The sequence below is a fragment of the Cynara cardunculus genome, unplaced genomic scaffold (genome assembly GCF_001531365.2).
Source record: "Cynara cardunculus var. scolymus isolate 2C unplaced genomic scaffold, CcrdV1 Un_Scaffold_4974, whole genome shotgun sequence".
NCBI classification, from domain to species: domain Eukaryota; kingdom Viridiplantae; phylum Streptophyta; class Magnoliopsida; order Asterales; family Asteraceae; genus Cynara; species Cynara cardunculus.
In genome coordinates, this window is record NW_020202172.1 from 29,005 (window position 1) to 35,262 (window position 6,258).

Here is a 6,258-nt window from a genome sequence, read left to right on the forward strand (position 1 = left end):
CTTAGTTCTATGTGGAACTCAACTTGTCTTGGTGGGGGTATTCCAGGCAATTCATCTGGGAATACTTCGGGAAAATCCCGAATTATAAGAATATCTTGAACGCGTTTTTCTTCAGCTTTCTTATCCATAACGTGAGCTAGAAAGGCAATGCAGTCCTTTCTCAAATACTTTCGCATCTTCAAACACGTCACTATTTTGATACCCCTTCTGGGTTTCTCTCCGTGTACTTCGAGTATTCCCCCTTCGGGTAACGGAATTCGAACGATCTTCTCGAAACAACTAATTTCAGCTCTGTTCTTGGATAACCAATCCATGCCCACAATTATGTCAAAACTTCCTAGTTGGATCGGGATTAAATCTATACGAAAATCCCTACTAGTCAAGTTTAAAGTGCAATCCATTATTACGTCTTTGGCCTTACACTCTTGACCGTTGGCATATTCAATGATGTATACKTCTTTCAACTTTTGAGGTCTTAGATTTATTTTTGGTCTAAAATCTAATGACACAAAACTCCTATTCGCTCCAGAATCAAATAGTGCAGATACGTAATGATTATTTAATAGAAACGTACCTGTAACTACATCTGGATTCTGCCTTGCTTCCTTAGCTCCAATCTCAAACACTCGGCCTCTTGCCGGACCTCCTTGATTCCCTGGGTTGGCTGGTCGTGCTTGGTTAGTGTTCGGTCTCTGGTTCCATCGTGGACATGCATTCCAAAAGTGATATGGGCTTCCACACTCGAAACATGCCCGCCTTCCTGTGCTCCTGCAATCTTTGGCATAGTGACCTCCTTTGTTGCATTTTTGACAGATAATACATCGTCCGACATGTTGTTTATTGCACTTCTTACACCTTTGATAAGTTCTTTTCTCCTTCTCTACTGATTGAGTCTGAATCCCGTAGTTTCCTGATATTTTCAGAGCCTTTCCCATTCTTCCCCTAGACTGCCTTCGTGTAGGTTCCTCCATCTTTCTCTTCCCTGAAGCCTTATCTTTTACAAACATTCCCGAACGAGTAGCATTGTTGGTGAGTTTGGTTGCCGAACTTACTGCCTCTTGTAGGGTTTTTGGTTTGCCGAAGTAACATCCCCGCGTATCACCGGAGATAATCCCCAAATATATCTATCAACTCGATCCTCTTCAGGCGTCACTAGATGCGGTACCATTTTTGCCAACTCATGAAAACGTGCAGTATAAGAGTCTATATTTCCTCTCATTTCATGATTCCATAATTTTGCTTCCAGTTTCTAGATCTCGCTTCTTGGACAATACTCTTCTTTCATCATCCTCTTAAAATCTTCCCACATAAGACCGTTGGCGGCTTCTCGGCCCCGAGTTTGTACTTGGGTATTCTACCAAGTTAATGCTCGTTCTTGTAATAGACATGCAACAAACTCTACTTTCTTCCCTTCTGTACATTCACTAATATGGAGCACAGACTCCATACTCTCTAACCAAGTCAGTAATCCCACGGCTCCCTCAGTTCCATAAAATTCCTTCGGATTACAACTCCTAAAGGATTTGTACGTACATTCTCTATTTCCTGACCCTTGATTGTTGTTTTGATTATTATTCAGGCCAGCTGCCACTTGGCTAACAATGTTTGGAAGTGCAGCCATGAGTTGCTCGGATACAAGTCGTGCAACTTCGGAATCATCCCTTCTCGGAGGCATTATTCTAAAACACAATTTTAAATTGGGTTTTGGTCAACTTATGTTACTATGGCCATAATAAGTCTACTTGCTAAATTATACGTATCTTATAACATACATCTAACATTATTCATGAAAACATATACTCCAAAACAACATGCGATAAATAGATAACATGCATAAATTTCATAAATAGCCAAAGTAAACCAAACATAAGTTTTAAAATATAACCCAAAAGACATTAAATTGTTTAAATTTAAACATATAGGCTACAAGCCCTAAAAGAAGGTATTATCCACCCAAAAGTTTCAAAATAACGGGAGTTTCCTAACGTATTAACACCCTAATCAATATCCCTATTATCATCACCAAAGCTCCTACCGTCCAAAACAAGTACGCGTACAATCTCCGAATTGCCCTCCTAGTCTCGAAAATGACCTCCATAATTCCCGTAGTAAGATCATCCTGTGTGAGCAAAACTGTAAAAATGTCGTCTAAGGACTGCTGGACGTGATCAAGTGTATAATGGTGGGACTGTAACTGACTGCTCAAGCCTGAGACCCAAAAGTTTTCCACTGCAGTCATGCCCCATGGTTGTGGCACCGGAACTCCAATTGCTGGGGGAGGAGGGTTCATGCTCCATGATCGGGACTGCGATCCGGCTGGCTCGCTCAGAGGCTCGGAGGGAATTGTGATAGTCACCCTCCTGGGAGGGAGAACACACTTTCGGGGGGTTCTCATGATCCTAGGTCCTCGCGACGGACCATCCACATCGACCAGAGGTGGCGTAGGTACAGATGATTCAACAGAAGTCTCTCGGGTGGCTGCGTCACTTTCCTCGGACGGGTCACTCTCCTCACGGACGTGTTGGTTTCTCCTAGGGAGGCTGGTAAAGTAACCGGATTCGTCAAGGGAGTGCTCAGGGGGTGAGGATGAGTGAGACATTCTTAAACTGTGACAGTAACAAATTTAATTACTAACTGTACTTAAGTAAATAATAATTCAAAAAATGAAAATACTCATGCAACTCACAATTATGCTTTTCCTTTGGGCAATAAATTTTTATTTTAGCCGACTTCCAATATAATTGTTCCTTGTTCCTCCTTAAACATATTAAATTAGACATAGGTGATCAGTCTTTGCCTAATTATAATATGCTAAGTTAATACTTAGTCCAATTATACCAGTAGTAAACTAAATTAGTTTAGAATATATATATATATATATATATATATATATATTAAAATCATTTGGTTATAGTATTTGGTTTTAATAGAAAACCGGTGTTCTCTATAACCTATGGCTCTGATACCAAGTTAGTCACACCCCGCTAATTTTTTTAATTTTTTTTTGTTTTCGTGTTAAAACCGTAATCGTTGTGTGCGTTTTTAATTCGTGAATCTTTGTTATACACAAAGATTTGAGTTTTAATCTTTGTTTTTCAAGTTTTAGTGAATTTTGTGGTTTTGAATTTTCTTTTGTGTTCTTATTTTTTTTAAAAATTTCAGTGTTTTGATCTATTTGTGTTAATATTTTCTTTTATTTTTTGTGTTTTTCTTCAGCCCAAGACCCAATTTTTGTTAAAAGAGCTCAAGGTCCATTTTTTTTCTTCACCTACTGTTTTCTTCATCTTCATTGCTCAGATTTTTTTTAGCAACTAAATTGCAGGCATTCTTGATTTGGGGATTAATCACCTACAAGGTTCATCGATTTCAACCTTAATCGGAGACTTCATCGCACAAGATCAACCAGATTTCTGAGCGATTTAGCCACAAGGGTAACTCAGATTGAACGAATTCGAACATGAGGTAAGTTTGGTTTGATTTAATCGTAGAAAGCTTGAGCGATTTAGGAATCTGTGTGAGCGATTTATTGAGCGGATACATGAGCGATTTAGGATTAGCTTTGAGCGGATACATGAGCGATTTAGGATTAGCTTGTGAGCGATTTATTGAGCGGATTAGTTTGAGTTGTGAGCGATTTAGAACAATCTGATTGAGCGATTTAGAAGAAGTCTTGAGCGATTTAATATGTCATAAGCAGATTTTGATCGATCAAGAGAAGGAGATTCATTAATGAAGATTGATCATCTTCCTCGAAGTTCATACGATTTCAAGTTCGAAAAATTCTTGAACAACAGTTTGTCCGGATTAGGTTTACTCACATCTACCCGAATTGAAAGTTACTTTGACTGGTTTTAAGTTTCATCTTCTTTGACATCTGAGTTGATACATTGTTTTGGTGTTGCAAATTTAGAAAGAGTTACTGTTTTTACAAGCTGCACAGGTACATTTTTTTACAAGCTGTTTACCTGATGCAATCTTGTAACCAGGCGATTTAGTACAGGTTCAATCTTAATCATCTAAGCTGCTATGTGTATACGACTCTAATTTTTTTTTGCCTGGATTGACAAAGAAATTTTGTTTCGTTGACTTGTTTTAAGCTTTAAATAGATTTAAACATAACTGTTGCATTCTCCATTGATGCCATTGAGCCAGCTGAAGGCATTCTTCTAATTGTGGAGAATATGACAATGAAAGCAGAATTGAAGTTAAATGTTGAGCTGAAAGTTTTTGTTTGCAGCTGTTGATCATATGGATTGCGAGATTGTTGAACTAGTGCAGATTTTTTTTTAAATCGCATCTGTAAGTTTCTCATAGCCTGAACTTGATGTGTTTCCATTCTGTCTGAACCAAGATTTCGCAAGGCTTGCATCTATTGAGGATTTTGGCCATGTTGATCATTTGCTGCTTGTGGCTTCATTTTCATTTGTCAAATGCTGCTTAATCCACCTTGACTTGTTTGATATTGCTGCTGATAATAAGAGTGGGGATAACACTATTTTAGGATCGAATGATTATATGAAAATGACAGACTTTGCTGATTTAATTCCATAGTTTGTTGTATTTTTGAGCGATTAAACCTGTTTGAACTTTCAATGCAGAAGGTTGTGAAGTAGAGCTTCTGTAAATACTGCATATTTCTTTGTTTTAACAGTTTGTGCAGTGAGGTGGTTTAGCAATATACAACAGGTTTAGGTAGCTTTGAGCAGACTTGAGAGGTTGTGAATTGTTTGCTTTGTGTTGACCTGATCTTATTCATGCAGTAAACAGATTTTATCTTGAAGTGAACAGTAAACAGTCTTGTTATTGTAGTCTGTTTGGTGATCTAAGTTGATATATCATTGTGAAAAACAACAGCTTTTTCGAGTTGATCACTATTGGTTTTAATTCAGTTTTAACTGTTCTGGCTTAAACTGTATTTGACTTGGTTGTTTTRGACARTTTAGCGTTGGATTATTGTTTCATTTTGGTTCAAGATTAAATCACACAGAATCTGTTTACCAAGTGTTGCTGTCATTCAGGACGAAGCACAAACARAGACTGCTAGAGGAAGCTGCACAKATACCTATTRGTTGTGAATCAAGGATTGTAACAGCTCTTACACGCTACCAAGCAAAGAACTCCTTTCAACATCAACCATTTGAATTGACCGAGAATTTCATTTGGTGTAATCATATTAAGGGATTTTGTTACGATTTTGAATTAGTTTGTAATTGGGTCGTATATTCTCGAACTATGTTCTCGGACTATCTTTTACCTATAATCGTGTAACTGTTTTTGTTTTGTTTTGTTTCTTGAACAGTTTTATTGGGTTTGTTTCATCTTAATTTTTTTGTGTTTTTGTTTAGATTTTAATTTTGATCATTGTTTGTTTTTATTTGTTTTTAAACTCTTTGAGAATCATTGATCTGTTTTCCGTCGCGTAAACTGTTTTTCATCAGTTTCAACTGTCTTTGACTGTTTTTAACAGTTTTTAACTGTTTTCAACAGTTTTGACTGTTTTTACTGATTTTTTTTACAGTTTTCGTCAATTATCTGATTTCTCATCAGTTTTAGTGTGTTTTTGTTTGTATTTTGAGCTTAATTGTTTCTTATTTCTTTTACTGATTTCACTGCATAGATCCTATAACTGATCAATTTTTTTTAATGGTAGATATTCTAAAGGAGATGAGAGAGAAGATTGCTGAGCTGAAAAAGAGCATTGTGAACTATAAAATTATGTATTATGCTAATGAGAAAAGTATTAAATTTTGAATCTGGAGCATAAAGAAATATTAGAAAGAGTTGAGAATAATCCAAGTATCAGATTAATAAACTTAAATAATCCTTGGATGATGTCAGAATAGAATGTGACAAAGAGATAAAAACATGGAGTAAGTCTAATAAAAATTTGTTTAATAAACTCCAAAAAGTTCAAAATGAACTAAATGCTGAGAAGAACTCTTTTGGGAGAAAAAATATAGAGACTGAGGACTTCAATGAGAAAATTCATAAACATGAGATTGATTTGATTGAATTAAAGAACTTACTGGAGATAGAGAAAGGAAAAGTTTTGGAGTCTGAACAAAGTCTGGATACTGAAAGATTAGTTTTTGAAAAAGAGAAGAAAAGATTTTCTGAAATAGAGAAAAGATTTTGTACTGAACGTGAATCTTATGAAAATAAAATTAATTCTCTTGAGCTGAATGCTAAATTTCATTTAAATCAAATTTCAGATTTTGAACAACTTATCATCTTGGAACGATCTAAGTTTGATAAAGA

At 36.2% G+C, this 6,258-nt stretch overlaps 1 long non-coding RNA gene across 2 annotated transcripts; it reads left to right on the forward strand.

Annotated features, from left to right (window-relative positions):
- Positions 1-3,277: 3,277 nt before the first annotated feature.
- On the forward strand, positions 3,278-5,259 carry LOC112504246. Of its 2 annotated transcripts, none has more exons than XR_003068154.1 (3): positions 3,278-3,462; positions 4,153-4,299; positions 5,019-5,259. It is a non-coding gene; the product is annotated as an uncharacterized LOC112504246 (long non-coding RNA). The 2 variants fall into 2 exon arrangements; XR_003068155.1 differs by having other exon boundaries at positions 4,238-4,299.
- Positions 5,260-6,258: the final 999 nt, after the last annotated feature.